Source organism: Coffea arabica, chromosome 6c, assembly GCF_036785885.1.
Source record: "Coffea arabica cultivar ET-39 chromosome 6c, Coffea Arabica ET-39 HiFi, whole genome shotgun sequence".
In the NCBI taxonomy this organism is placed as follows: Eukaryota; Viridiplantae; Streptophyta; class Magnoliopsida; order Gentianales; family Rubiaceae; genus Coffea; species Coffea arabica.
Window position 1 is genome coordinate 7,546,039 of NC_092320.1, and position 16,708 is coordinate 7,562,746.

The following is a 16,708-nucleotide window of genomic DNA, read 5'->3' on the forward strand; positions in this document are numbered from 1 at the left end:
GCAGAAATATGTCGCAACCCCAAGTCATATTGTCCCAAGAAAGCAGCCAATTCAGGGCCGCCATCAATTTCTGCTGAAGGCTAATTAATGCCCTTATTGTGCTTAGTTATGCTGCTGGATTTATTAATGCAAAACTACGATGAACTCCATTAGCCTCATAAACACAATAATGTTAAAGTAACACAAGCCGATCGAGACTGAGCATCATCAGAGAGAGAGAGAGAGAGAGAGAGAGAGAGAAGCATTGAGAAACAAAACTACATGCATGGACTGACAAACAAGACGAGAGAAACAGAAAGAGAAATCAGGCCAAACGTGAATCTTTCTTTTCCATCTTCTTGAAAATGTTGCTACTCCCCTATATGCGGAATACAAAAAACAAGTCTGTTGACATTAGGACATTTTAGAGAAATCATTTCCAGCATCCGAAGATCACGGTTAGGGGAAAAAAGTGTCCACAAGTCTAAAATATGCTGCGCCTGATGTTACAGAAACTGCACGGTAGGTTTTTATAATTAGCATTTGATGGAGATTCAACAACGCTCATTATCCATTCGTGCTTTCGATTCAACACCTGTGCCAAACAAAGAACAACATTTGATGACCAGTAGTCTAGATGGCTGGAGTTAACTTGCCATTTCTGTCCGTCGATAATGGGGCATAAGGACAGACTTATGCCATAGCTCCTTGCACCAAGTGATTGAATTTATTAAAGCATTACATCATTGATGTGGATTCGTAGCTGGATTTTGTATGCCATGGGGAATGTGGGACATACACTTTTAGATTTGTTGCAAAAAAAGCCAATCGATCGGTAATAAAACTTCGACCTGAAATAGATAAGCCAATGAGGATTCTATGGCACCCTTAAAACGTAATCTCTTGATTGGCTTTGAAAGCCGTTTGCCTGAATAAAGCTCGAAACTTCGTCAGCAAATTGTAACCAAACAACCACTTAACCATTTAGATGCAGACTACCTTCTCATTCTAGTTGGCACCTAGAAAGGATGGTCTACATGGTCTAATAAGAAACTCTGATGTTGGCCAAGTTTTTCAGAGAAAGCGGCATTGTAAGTCTCTGCTCTCTGGAAAGGTATATGATTTTGATTCATGTTCTTAATTTAAATTTGCAAACAAGTTATATCATAGAATCTTCCTCTCATATTGAAACCATTTTCAAGACGTTCTTCATGAAAATGGACATACACATGCTACGGCTATACTACGTTTTAGTTGTACAGAACCAGTCCTTCCCCGCTCTCAGGTCCTTGCTTTGAGTACTTTCTAAGCCACTATTGGTGAACTAACTAGTCTGAGCAACTAGCTTTTAGAGTAAACTTGCTAATTAGTTTTGGTTACAAGTGAAGAATGGTTTTAAAGTTCTATGTTATAGTTTGATCCTTTAGGCTTTGACCTATGCAGTTTTGGTCCGTTTTGATCGAGTTTCTCTTGATATGATTGTGAAAAACTCACTCCGAGCAGTGTTTTTGTTAGTTGTTACCAATCAAAACAGTAGAAACCACAGTCCAATGGCTTCATAAGACAGCTACCTTCGTATCGCCTTGTCAGTCATTCATGGAAGGTATCACAATGTCTCCTCCTTGGGAACTTACTTTGCAAGTAAATTAAGTTCCTTAAAGAAAGGTATAATCTTGGGCCTCATTGTTAATACGCATGGCAAAAGTTAGAGATGCGCCATGTGTGTAAGGAAATAGGAATATGCAGCTATTCGCTCTTGTGCATCTCCCCTAACTTAATCGGCCTTCCATGGGGTTGCATCACATCATACCTAGTAGTTAGGGAAGGGCTTCGTAGATTAGCTCAAAAAGTCTAATCAAGAATTAAGATGATCTTCCTTGAGTTCGCACATAGTTCTACGAAAATCACTGAAACCTATGGCATATATGATAGATTGAAGGGAATGGACAATGAATCTAATTTGTTGCTATGTAGGACATGAGTTCTGATTTGTATCATTCATCCGTGATTTAATGGACTTTCAGAAGAAGGACCTACAACACTCCAGTCCCCAATTCACGACATAAGACGTTGATATCCTGCTATCTATGCCCTATACGCTTCGTAATGCGAGAGTATTGCGAGTTAATGTGGTTTGGATTTTTCTTTATAGATGGGAAGATGAAGCCTTAAGCTAGCAAACTTGCAGACGGACCTTTCTAGTTTCCCAACAAGGTGGTTGGTTATGTGCTATGCGAACTGGGAATTGGTCCTTGGGCCGGAGCCAGGTTCACAGGGTAAATTAACTCAAACTGATTAAAATAAAAAATTAACTAGAAAATGACATTAATTATAGACGTACTTGATTATGAATTGCTCGTCACTCTGGCATTTCAACCAAACCAATAACTGGAAATAGAATCTGAAAAGTGATTGGTCTGACTGACTTGAGGAAGGAAAAAAACTATATATGTAATAAAAAAAAACTAGCCCAAGGCAGAGATGCTGGCTAATTTTCATTAGCTCCTCAGGACTGATCATCTGATGACTTTGCTTCTCCCAGTAAACTCTTGCCCACTCCCCTAGTACTGCAACACCAAATCAGTACTAGTGATAACCTGACTCCCTCAACGCAAACACTCGAGTCACAGCTCCTGGCATCTTCAGCCAGACAAATCTTAAAAATGGTAGGGGAGCAGGCAACTCTACCTCCACGGCATTCATGGGTTTTATGAATGTCAAATCTATTTTAGACTTGGTACAGGACAGCCATGCCCCAATGTCTGGTCTATTTTAAGTAATCTTAACAGCCCTACCCATCAACCACCAATCAAAACTGCTGCTTTGCTTGCCAAACCGCATCTAGATATTTCAGCTACCCGTGACAGGTCTAATCGCATCCTTAAATTCTCACTTCTGAGCAGTAGCATGTCTTTACGCACCTTTTTTTAATTTCTGTTCTCTTACTTTTAATTCCTACTCCCATCGTTGTTGATCGTGGTTAATGCAAAACTTCAACAATTTCCAAGAAGAACCAGACTCTGATGGAGCTTAAAAATCTAGGGACTAATAATGGTGCACTGATGAGATGAGAAGGATGAGCCGCGCAAATTGCGGCTTGAAGATTGTTTCAGACAATTTTAGGCCAAAAAAAAAAAAAAAAGGAGAGAGTTCCCTAGATGATGAGATCATATCCGTAATTGGGCTAGTTGCAACATAGACGGGAATTTGATATAATCCCAGAAAGATATGCTGCCACTCTGAAAAAAATGCATTGAAAACTCCTAATAACTATTACTGATGCACTATATCAGCTCAACCACCAAGCATTAGTGAACACTATAGTACTGACATATTTTAACTTCGAAGATTGCACAAGTTTGAGGGGTCTGTTTAATGTAGTAAAGTAGTAGTCGACGAGTCGTAGGGTATTAATCAAAGGAAGGCGAGAATCCATATGTGTCTCTGCGTGTGCATGTACTGAACTACTACTGTGTGAGTGTGAGTGTGAGTGTGAGTGTGTGTAGAGAGAGAGAGAGAGAGTTGAGGGTGGTAAAAAAAAATTTTTTTAATTTTCAGAAAATGACAAAGTTTAACCTTTTTTCACGGAAACGCATGAGATGATGGGGAAGCAAGAAAACAAAGGGCAAACAAGATGAACTACCAATTATTGATGAGAAAAAGAGGAAAGGCAGGGAATCTTCTCTGCAACATCTTTCAGTTTTCACCACTTCGATTATACTTTTGTAACTTAAACTTGCTAGCATAGATAACTAAACTACCTCTTGAAATAATAATGAGAAATCAAACAAAACATTGCGCCGCATTAACAGGCAATTCAAGAAAAAAAAAGTGATCAGAGTTTCACGGGAGAGGTTTTACACGGCCATGCAGGGTTTTGTAACCGCGGTAAAAAAAAAAAAAAAAAAAAAGGTAAGAAGTCATTGAAACTGGGTGATCTTGACTTTCGTCTAATATTCCTCCAATTGTGGCATGAACTTTGAAATATGCATATAACGAGCAATTCTAACTATTTTAAGACAAGGGACGTTTACCTAAACCGAGAAGGAAGAATTCACGCCAATCGTGGAGCAGAATTTGGTGGATTTGCCGGGTTCATCGTCAACGGTAGCTACAGATGTTAAAATAAAATGATAATGGTAACTACCATGCTGTAGACATCGCGTCAAGAAAGGACATTGAATTTTGAGGGAGAGTAAGTAGTATACAATTATGAGAAAATTACCGCGCGGCCTGCAGCCTGCAGAGATAATATCTGAAACAACCAAAACCAGCTGTGCTGCATCCTGCAGGTGCAGGCAGGCAATTCTGTGCACAATTGGGGTGAAGTCCTGAGTGGCCATGTCTTCCCACAGCTTCCTTGAACTTCATTGCTTGATGAAAAAAATCCCAGAAGACAAAGAGGGAGAGATGGGTGGATGGATGGATGGATCAAATTCAGGCTGAAGTTCAAGAAAGCTGTGGAAAAGCATGACAGGACTTGCAAAATTCATGATCAAAGTCTGCAGTTCTTAGATCTCATACAGATAAAGACTCTGAATTCCCAAAGGGATGTCGTTGATATAAGCAATAAATTAAGAGGGAGAGGGAAGAGAGTTGAGAGTAAAGGAAGAGGAGTGCGAAGAAGTGAAGGCATGCCCATACATATTCCTCATGGACCACACTAGCATATGTAATCTGTGGAACCCCAGCTTTATAGAGACGGAAGGGGAGGGGGATAGTAGGGTTCTCCTCACTCTCGCTCACTATTGCTAAATCTTGCCCACACATTGCCCTCCGCTTTTACTTGTGTCTAGTGCTTAGTTGTGGTGGGGCAGCTACTCCAACGTTCTAACCCAAAATTAAATTGTTCAACTGCAGCTCATGTATCGAATTTTATTTTAGATTCAATCCCTCCCATGTGATAATCCACTTCAGCATTCAAAAAACTAATGGATTCAAATCACTTGATAGTAAAAAATTGAACATCTGAATTAATTAATTGGTTCAGAAAATTTTCTAATTAGCAAAACTTACTCCCAAAATTAGGTGACAAGATATTCAGTTACCACTGAATGCGACATGCATTCAAATGTATTAGATTTAATACTCAATAATTTAATGAATTCAGATTTCAATTTTATCAAACGCACCCTAACTCCATTGGTTCTTGAGGATAAATTTCATACTTTTAACACGCTTTTTCCAATTTCGTGGCTCTTGCGAAATAAATAAAGAGGCGGGCACGCACGCCATCAAATTCAAACATTAGCATCTACATTTCAATTGCGTAGACTTGGGATTTTTTTAGCGTATGAAATTTTAAACTTTTTATGGCCAGTCGGACGGTAGGTTCACCTCTTATTACGTGTTGATCTAAGAACACAGATACAATGGAATAGAATAAATTCATTTTAATCTACGAAATGATGAGACTCTTATACCTTAAGATTTAATTGGAAAATTAGAGCAGGGTTAGATGTTGATGGAATGAAAAGAAAGAGGGGTAATAATACAATATGATAAAGACCCCATCCCCGTCACATGCCAGCCATGTGGGCATGATCTTATACAAATTTATTGGGAATAAAAGGGATGGGGTGCTTATGGTCCCCCTAGTTCTATGCTTCTTCCATACATCATATATCCATCTTCTCGCTAACATACATTATTATTATTATCTTCCAAAAAATAAATAACTGTCAACCCTAAAGAGACGAATATTTATTTAGATCCTACTACAATGCAACTGTGACCATTCTGGAATACTGGGGATCCTCATTCATGCATGTGCATGATTTTTCTCTTTACCCAACTTACCCATGCAAGACTCAGTCCCATGGATAAATTTGTTTTTCCTTCTGAATACCGGGAGTTACGATTTTATACCATTTGATTGGCCAATGATATTCTGCTGCCAGAATGTGTGTTTCAGCTGAAACTGCAATCATTTTTTCTTTTAAAATAAACTATAGAAAGCCGGGTACAGTTTATATGCCAATCAATTTATATCCCTATTCAGACGCGCACGCATCACAAAAAGAAAGCCGGTGTCCATAGCATTCTTTAAAAAAAAAAAAAAAAAAAACCCCTCGCGAGCATTTTGTCAAAATTTATTTACTTACGTCATCAACCAATTTTTTATATTTAATGCCTTTTCTAATGCCTTTTTTCTAATTTCTTTGTTTCTTTTGTTGGGTAGTACTATTAAAAGGATAATACTGCTGATAAGACCTGGTAGTTAAAGTTACAATCCTCAAAATTAAAAGTCTTGAATTGAAATTTTACTAAATTAATGTTACTTTTGTTATATTTAGTGTTGTTGAGTCCATTTAAGGACGAACCCCATAAGGGAACCCTCAAAGTCCTTGAAATTATATATTTTTCTCATAAAATTTTCAAAAATCTCCTTTATAAAATAAACTTTTCCCAGCAAATTTTTCAGTATTCTTTATCTCGACTTTGAAGTATTTACGTGTATGAAAGTCGCTCTCCCAAAGCATATTTTTTGTAATTCTATCGCTGGTCACACTTTCTCACTTGGGATCCTCAGTGCCAACTTCTATGTTTATGTCATGTGTTATATTATTTAAGTTATCATGTGCTATTTATTTAAGTTTTCTTTACCACTAGATTTGGCATACAATGTGAGCCCCGTATGATCATTTAAAAAGTAAATTGAAAAGATAATAGTAATAGCAAATAGAGGAGGCATGCGTGGGCAAAATATTAATCTACCATGTATATAAGAAGGAAAGGAGGTTTAGTTCTTTGCCTCCCTTGTTGCCACTTGACTTTTCAATAATTTGACAAGTGGCAGAAGTCTAATATTTTTCTTGCATATGGTTTCCTTGCCTCTTGCATATCCCCCTCTTCTTTTTTCTTTTTTTTTTTTTTGCTTTTTTTTTCATGCCAAACTGAGCAAGTTTGGCTCTTTTATTCTCCTTTTGAGCCTAACGAATTGTTTTAACCTTAATGATTTGACTACGTGAGTCTATTGTTTAATTCATCACCGTTAGATTAGTTTTAATACAATAACATTACATTATAACCCTTGGATCAATTTTCATTCGTTCTAATTGTCTACCTATTATATAAGAGACATGGGAATTTAATGTAAAACTCTCATTTATTGACATATGATATAACTCTCCTCTGAGGAATCTATGATTTATCTCCCATTTTTTATTTCCATACTTCTATCTTGATGGAGCAAGACAAAAGATGTACCATACATGATAAGACAAAAGATTTCAATTGCAAGTCATGTTGCATAACTACAAGAACTTCTACTGTTTTTATATATTATCTAATTTATGACTATAAGATCAACCTTTATAGATTAATGAAAAAATTTTAATCCTTGGATATTGATTAATTATGTTTGATTAGTATCTAACCAACTATTACATTTAAACAATTCTTTTATGTAATCAATTTAAGTCTCTTTTTCTATTTCTTTATAAATCGTTTCTCAACGTTGCATAGAAAAAATCAGATTTCTTCCTTCCCAATTGCATTCAACTATGCACTTGTTTATTAATCTCAAGATTAGTGATAGATTTAATAGATGCTATGTTTATTGTCTCCTTGATTTAGAAGAGTTAACTTCATAGATGAAATTTCTTCTGATGCTCAATTTTTCTCGTATTTTTGTCTATTATGTGTCACAAAATTTTGCTATTATATGTTGAATTAAATTATTAGGGGGCCTAGGCGGCTGTGCCTTGCACAGCCGAGGTACCTCTGGTAATTACTACTAATCAAGAGGACCTAAACTAGCGAGCTCACTGCTGAAAAATTTACTCCATAAAAGAGATTTCAAAAATAATTGACGCGCCCGTATTTGTTGCTGTTGAGGGTGGCCCACCTGATGTTAGTTGGTGGATGGCGGGATCCACCTAAGCCACCGGATTGATATTTAAAGAGAAAAGGTTTTCACTCCCAATGGTCAGGTCCACCTCATCACCCGTGTCTCTGATTATTTTAGATTTTTCTTACCGCTACTTTTCTCTTTCTCTTGTTGTTTTGTTGTTTTCCAGTTTTCCTTCGACCCACCCAACTTGGATTATGTAATGCAACGCAAGGCAACCAAAATGGAGTACTCATCTTTTTGTCCCTTTGAATTTTCTACCACTATTTGAACCGTCTTGATTCTCTTGAGCTAGTTGCAACATTAATTCAAATGGTCTTCGTTGTAACATATTCATAAGATGCACAACATTAACATCAATCATATATTACTATCGGGGCAAATTCATATGACATTGTGTTAGCATCATGCCACTAATAATTGTAGTTGTTGGGATTCAAATATTTGCTTTTATCGTCCACTTTAGATTCTTTCACAAGTTCAAGTTGAAGTATAATTCACTAGGGATGGCATTAATATTATCTCCTTTTTTTTTTGTTTAATTTTTCCTCCTTCGCCTTCCTTGTTAATAAAAAGAATGATGCCAAAACTATATATATATATATGGCTCAGTTTGGATCAACTGTTTTTTGGGATATTTTTAAAAAAATTTACTGTAGCAGTATATAAGAAAAACTTTTACTATAAATATTTTTTGAAATATTTGATATATTGTACGAATTAGATGTTTTTAAGTCATTTTAATTTTGTATTACTGTAACATTATATTTGAAAAAATTACCAACCCAAATGGACGGATAGTTGGTGATATAAGAGTTCAAACACCTTCACTAACCGCAATTGAAAGATAATTCAATTATGTGTAGTTGAGAAGAGGGTATATTTTTGGTGCATTCATGATTCAACAAGCTTCAAATAGGTATGGAAGGGCATGTTCTCCCTTGATGTTACGAAACCGTAATAGAATAAGAATTAATTAATTAAAAAAAAACTATGAAAACAACTGAAGATTATTAAATTGGTCATAGTGCAAGGTCGTTTTATCTCAAGGATATTTTAATCGAGCTTTAACGGGACTAAGCCAACCCTATATTAAAAGTTGTACTGCGTCATCTTGGACGGACTATAGCCTTTTACAAGGAGTAGTATTTTATGATTTTTACTTTACCTATGATGATACGATACGCCCACGTAACTACCACTAACGTCTTGTCCCTGGGGCAAAATCCTCACCTTGCCTCAACCTTACATGTCGTCCTCTCACATCCATGAACGCTCTCTCTTGCCCTGGCTTCAAAATGGTAAATCTAAAGGCGTTCCATTTTTACTCGGTGTTACTTACTCTTTTTTGTTCTTTTTTTTTTTTTATTAATCTGAAGACTATATATCTTCTGATTTAAGCATCGGAGTGGTTGCAAGACTCGATCCATTCCCTCATTTTGCTTCTTCTCGATGTGCAGAATTATGTGAAAGTTTGAACTCAAGCATCGACCCTCAACAGCCTGATCACATTTCCTCGTCACATGAACTAAAATGAGAACATCAAGGGATGTTGTTCCCTTAGTATTTTCAAGACAAACTTGATGATGATTGGAAAATTAGTTCTTTTTTTTTTTTTTGGTCTGGTTGGTTTTATTGTCAAATCTCAAATTTTCATGTCACAACGGTATTTGAAGAAATATCAAGATTAACCTTCTATTGTCAAACCAAATACTATCAGAATTTGAGTTTTATTGGAGTATTATTGAGTGTGTTCAATAGAAGATTATTAGGAAAAAATTTTTAAATAATATTACTGTATTTTTTTTTTTTTTGGTGAGATGTGATCTAGATGAGATTAAAAAAATGGTTAAAAAATAGAAGGATGACCAAAAATATGTCATACAATCAATAAAATTTTAAAAATAATTGCTTGCCAAATTTTCTCGCAAAAAACTTAGGAAAATTTATGTAAAATATCCATCATATTTCATCAAATGAATTTTTTGGTCTATCATTAAAAACTAAAAATTTTCATTTTTCACTTTTAAAATGTTAAATATACGTCATTTATAAATTCAAGTTAGTAAATTTTGGTCATAACATAAGTTTCTAGCTATTTTTTAGTTTGAAATTAACATGTGACCCAGATGTAATCATTTTTTATGTATAAAAAGGTTAAATGCCTCTTTTTTGGTAGGAAAATGAATATAAATTGGTTAATTTTAGGATAAAAATGAACGTGATTCAATCAAATTCTACATTTATAGAGGTAAAAATGAACATGGATCGTATTATTTATTTAACCACAAATAGGATATAACTTTTTTGTCCCTAAAAAAAGACCATATATAAGTCATCAATTCAGAGGTAAAAAAGTGATCTAAAACTTATGTTAGGAATAAATTTTATCAACTTGATTTTTGCAAGAAATATAAATTTGTCATTTTAAAGATAAATTATCAAAAAATTTATTTTGATGAAATATGATAAAAACGATTTTTCCCTAGACCTTGGAACTACATCTGCAGAATTGATAAGCCTCCTTCTCCATAGGCGAATTGGCCTTGTCAACAAAAAAAAAAAAAGAATTGGCCTTGTCGTTGTCACGGTGCGTTGTGATTTCACGTGGTGGTGTTCAGATCAGCCCGCCGGCGCACATTTTGCGTTTTCATCCTCCCATATATTACCGTACAAACGGCCCACTTTTGTTTTTGTACTCCTTTATGCAAAGTTTGATTGCACGGCACATCGGAATCGGAATTTAAAAGTTAAAAGTAGGGTTGTACGTGTCATCCAACCGTCCCTTTGCCACCCACGGTGAAAAGGTTAAAATTTCATCATGCATTGCGAGGTGGGAAAAAAAAAAAAAAAAAGGAAAATGTAACTGAGTAACTCTATCGCCTGCGCTTGAAAATTCAACCATCACCCGGGCTAAATTTTGTTCAAGGATGATCGACTGGCAGAGAAGTTCAACTGAAGCGTATTTTTTTGTCGTTTTTAATTTCTCATAATTTATTAGTCAAGTAAGTAGTATATTGAGCCAATTAATTGTCGACGGTTAAGGCAAGGCTCGTACTTGATAGTAAAATAGTCATGTCGTTTGGTTGTATCTGTAAACTATGAACTAAATGAAAAAAAAAAAAGGGGGGGGAGGACGATGGCTGCTAGCAATCCCGCAATGGTGGTTGGCGGTGGCTGATGGCTAGTGATGGTGTGCGAGAGGAGGAGAGAAGAGAAAGGATGAGAATTTATTTTATTTTATTTTTTTATTTAGAGTTGTTTTTGGAGTTATTATAAACTCCAAAAACAAAAAAAAAGTAGCGTATGAAAAACAGGGGAATCCATGCTGCAGTGCAGTCCCACAATTGATCAAGTGTAATTTTACGGAATGGTTAAAAAGAAGCTAGAATAATGGAATAAAACAGATAAATAGTGGGTCCATACTGTACACCTAGCTAGCGCAAATCTTACCACATCATGCCGGACAAAAGACACGCAAAAAGGAAGTCAGCATTACATATATTATATATGTATGTATATATATATGTTAATGGAATTACATGAGGTAAATTAAAAGGGACCACCACCTGTGTAATGTAATATAATACTACGAGACCATAGAGTAGAGACAGATCCAGAGCTCATTTTGTGTTGCGCGCCTTTTTATTTTTTTCCAAATTTAAGCTACAAAGCTTTAGCGTAAAAGTACCACGGTAAAGCTGCCAACTATAGCCATTTCTTTCTCTTTCATTGAATTTTTTTTTCCCAAGGAAATCCCCTATCCTAAATTTGTCGGCCTTTTCACATCTTTTCCTTGCAAAACTGTAAAAGTACTATTCAGTAGATTTAAAGAGAAATTTCAGAAATGTGACCTGGTGCAACGTATGATCATTTTAGTAGAATCTACATCTATATGTTTTTAGAGGGCAAATTTTTTACGAGGAACTTTCACAAACGTCAGAAATATGAACCCCTTTTTACTATAATTTTAGATTTATTTTAATTCAATATTTCTTGTTGCTTCTCCTTATCTCTTTTCACTTTTCAATTTGCATGACTCACTAGCCCACAAAATTAAAACTCCAAAATTTTAATTAATAGATAATAATCACCCCCTACAAAATCACATCTCCAAACCCCAAATTTACTACTAACACTGACCACACGACTAATAGTAGTAACTAACTAATAATTTAAGAAACTCATCACTACGAAAATCACATATCTAAAATTTAGGAACCCGTTTGAATTACAATTCCCACAATTTTACATATGTTATTGTTATAGCGTATTTTACTCTCATAATCATTCACAAAACTGATGACCGCTAACCCATTTTCATTTATCATCCACACAAACCAAATATAGTGAGAAAAAAATTATGACATACTCTCACCATGGACGAATCCCACCTACAAGCATTTCAATCAGTAACGGAACTAGGATTTTTTTTTTCTAAGGGGCCAAAATTTTTCCTAACAAAATTATCTTAATATGTTATGTTCAAAATAATTTTCATCAATTTAAATACATGACATATAAAAACATCAAATATTAACTTTAATTATAAAGGCATGAAAAGATAAATAACTTTTTTTGAAGAAAAAAATTAATTCAAAGATGGTTAATTATATATATATATATATATAAACTCTCATAATATAAACTAAAATTATAGAAAAAATAGAGGGGAGTAATTTTGTTTTACACATATGCTTACACATTATGAATTGAAATTTTTAAAATTTGGGGGGCCATCAGTCCCTCTTGGCTCCGTCATTGATTTTAATGGCGCCTCAATTTCAAACTTGCAAAATTGCAGAAAAGAAAACGGTTGATCACACGAACCTTACACCACAGTGATCCCACTGAAAATATCTCAAAAGGTTAAATAAGTTCACTTCCAAAAAAGACAAGTCTCACTCAACATTCTTTTGTAATACAGACTCTACAATATTCAATAGGATCAATTAAATTACCAATGTTGCCTTTCGTACTAGCGTTGATTGGTGTGAAAAATGTTCGCACTTTCGTACAAGATTATCAAATCAAATGCATAATGTTTGTAAGGATTTTATTTTGAAATCAAATAAAGCATGCGATTACATTCATTTTATCTATACATCATTCATTTTCTAATACAAATTTCAATTATTATTTCAATAACTATCTTCTGCGAACACGCAATTCTTAAATGGTGTGCACATTTTATCATACTTTGAATGATTACTAGAGAAATCTTAGATTTTAAGTATGTCAGTACAATTTTTTTTTTTTTTTACTTTTTTTAATTCATCTTCTCTTTTAATTTCTTTCAATAACATCAGCACCGTGCGTAGCACGGGTATTCACATTAGTGACCAGTATTGGAAGATAAATTGCTTGAATTGAATGATGCGTCAACCTTTAGATGGTAAGATAATATAGTTCTTGACACTTTTTAATCTATAATAGTACGAACATCAATCATTTAAAATATAGACCACTATCGAAACATGAAAAAAAATGAGGGAATGATTGTGTAAAGGTACTATAGAATTTTCTCAAATGTAAATGGGTATGGTATTAGATAAGACATTGTGAAAACTCGTTACAAAAGTCAGGTTATTGAGTAAGAAGATACCTAAATTTTCTTGGAATCGACTCATTCAGTTTGCAGTTTTCACAAACATCCAAAGAATTGACAAACCAAGGAAGGTCACGGTGGAAATAAACAAAAAAATGACCACATAGAGATAGAGTTGAAAGAGAGAAATGATCCAAAATTCCTAATAGTAGTGTTGTGATTTGCTACCTTGAACCAGAAATGGTTGCGAGCAGGCAAAGCATGCGGGGGCTGTACAGCCGGTGGGAATAGAAGGCGGTTTGGATGGAAATGGTCAGGGGGGAACGTGTGAGCTGAAGCACGCGTGTGGGGGAGTTTTAGAAAGGACATAAATGGACAGAGGGAATGATAGGATGTCTCTGTTATTACTTGTCATCATTTTCATTTATCGTGATTTAAAATTTTTTTTTTAAAAAAAAAAAAAAGAGGTAATGATAGGATGTCTCTGTTACTACTTGTCATCATTTTCATTTATGGTGATTTTTTTTTTAATTTTAACCGGAAAAAGAAAAGAAGAAGAACTACAGTAGTATTAGTTTGTGGGTCCCGGTAATTGTCAATCACACGTGGGAGAGTTTCATTCGCATATTCCACTGGTGCTTCAATTGGCCGACCGTCCCGAGCAGTTGTGGTAAGTAGATGATCGCCATTGCATGGTGGTGTTATTGCCTTATTGGTTGGTTCCTGGGATCAGGATTCCTAGAGTAGAGATAGATTTTGGTGTAGAATCCAGTATTCTCAAATGTGGTAGACTCACGCTGCTGTGCTATTAGGGTAATATGAACGACATTACGAATTTAATTTTTGAATTAATAATATGCTACGATATTTTAATGGCAATACTCCTGGGGATCGATGGGGTTGCTGTATCTTATTAAAAAATGCTTTTCTAACAGAGTTTATATATATATATATATATAAGTACTTATTGAGTCTTAAAATCGATTTTAAATATATTATTTAGAGACACAGTTTAATTACTACTTATTATATTAGATAATGAATTTTTTGAAATTTTTTAAAATGTATTTTATCTCTTTATTTAGTTCATAATATAGCACAAAATGATTAAATTTAATATTTTATTTTTTAAATCACAAAAACTATTCTAAAAAGCACCAAAATTGAGCTATTACTAAAAGTGCTTTTAACGCAAAAAACTCCTCTCCTAATCTTATGGCATGATAATCATCAAATAAATTAAAAGCACTTTTAACACATAAAAATATCTTTTCTTACCAAAAGTACCACACTTACTTTGTTTTTAGGGCTTCAAATATCAAGTTAAAAATTAGTGCTCGAGACAAAGTCCTATGAGCATGCTCGGCCTTGGGAACTTAGGGGGATACTTATAAATCTAAAATAAACCTACCAGATTAAGAAATCTGTGCCTAAATTTAGGAGATTAGGCAGGATAGTTAATTATAATCTGAAGAAATCTATCAATTTAAACATTCTTTTGTTATATTTGAAATTTTTTTGACTTGAATGATATGATTTTTTTTTTTTTTGGGGGCTTGTTGCAAGTTATGAAAAGTGAAAATGGCAAAACAAACCATTTAAAGCACAGCTGCTCTACAAAAAGGATAAAACTTTTCAAAGAAACAAGTTTTGGTCTTAGTCATTAAGGTCATAACCAGGAAATAAATTAATCAAAGCAATATTCCCAATGCACAAGAAGAATAACATCATCGCCAAAAAAAGAATTAAAACAAGATAAAATAGTAACCAAAAAATAAGATAAAACACAAGCCTCAACCGTAACTATTTTCATCCAATACCCAATTTTCACTTAATATAAGTGGACATGTGAAATAAGGGCGTTGAAAATTGTTTGCAATAGAAGGAACAGTGCTTAGCATTCAAGGGGACAGGGAATCCTAGAAATTATTATCTCAGAAATTCTAGTTAGACCACAAAACTAACTATTTTTGTCTGTATCGAATATACTAATAGAGTAGTAGATAATTCATGTTACATAATTCTTACATCATCCTATAATATGATTAAAACATTTTATTTTATTTTTTTGCTGAGAGGATCAAGAGTGGTTACTCACTTATTCCCTTGATGTTTCGAATTCGCAACTTATCATTTACAGGTGAATCGTCTTATCAATTAAATTGCATTTCGTCGTCGTATCATAAAAACCTATAATCATGATTGAGGAACCTTATCTTTTGGATTAGCATTGCACTCTCTAAATTTCTTTGCACGTGTTTTAATTAACTTAAACAAGCATAAAAAGTATATGCTTTTGACAGTTTTATAGATCTCAATATCCTAAAATACAACCTAAAATAGGATATCATGATCCAGAAATGGAACACCAACTTCTGAAAATCTTGCATATGCGTTGGCTGGCGTCATCCATCAAAAGAATCACGCCGTACTAACAACGGGACGGAAATGATAATTGCAATTTGCCAGTGTCGTCTTCTTCGTTCCATTGGGTCCAGAAGCAGATGGGGTCGATAGTCGGGCCGCGGAGTCCACTTTTTGGATAGTAGGAACAGTTGGGCCGTGCTAATAGTTGGATCCTACTGCGACAGTGGCAGAACTGAAAATGTCCAGTCAATACAACCCTTACATGGACCATGAACTGCCAAGATTGTCACCAGTATTGTTATCTCCCCCCACCACCTCCCAAAAAAAAAAAAAAAGAGGTAAAAAATTACCGGGTTGAATTAGGTATCAAATGAGAAAAAGAAAAAAAATCTTCAATACGATATTTGTCAAAATTTCTATGTGTATCCTTGATCCAACAACGATTAAATTAAGGTCAGGAATGAACATTTTGGAAATGAACCAAGATTAAGTTTAGGGTATATCTTTTAAGTGGAGGAAGGGCGAGATTTAAAAGGTGGGAAGGAGAAGGGAGATTTTTGTACTCGGGACTCATAATTTCCGAGGCCTCTAAGGGCCATATTAAAAAGGATAAAAATATTTTCTTGAGTAGCACTGTATGGCTGCTTTTGTAACCTTGGTGTTTGGGTTATTTTCTTCGGATAAAAATTTGGAAAATGAGACAAAATGATTGGGCTTTTAATTTTGGGTACAATCTGATAAACTTTCCTGTTCGTACAGGGCACAGAGGGGCACCCAATCCCCACCCATATGTAAATTGAGACAACCATATCTTTCGTGAACATACTGCTCTTGTTTCGAATTATTGGTACTCTCTTCTTCTTCTTCGTCTTCTTTTTTTTTTCCCCCTAAATCTTTCACAAAAATTGCCGTTTAACACGGTCGAATTATTGGTACCTAGGAAAATGGCTTCCGCGTCAGGC

General features: G+C 34.7%; 1 long non-coding RNA gene across 1 annotated transcript; it reads right to left on the reverse strand.

Moving 5' to 3' along the window:
* Positions 1 to 304: 304 nt before the first annotated feature.
* Positions 305 to 4,746, reverse strand: LOC113693984 (uncharacterized). Its single transcript, XR_003449214.2, has 2 exons — positions 4,205 to 4,746; positions 305 to 4,090 (listed from the first exon to the last, which is right to left on the reverse strand). It is a non-coding gene; the product is annotated as an uncharacterized lncRNA (long non-coding RNA).
* Positions 4,747 to 16,708: the final 11,962 nt, after the last annotated feature.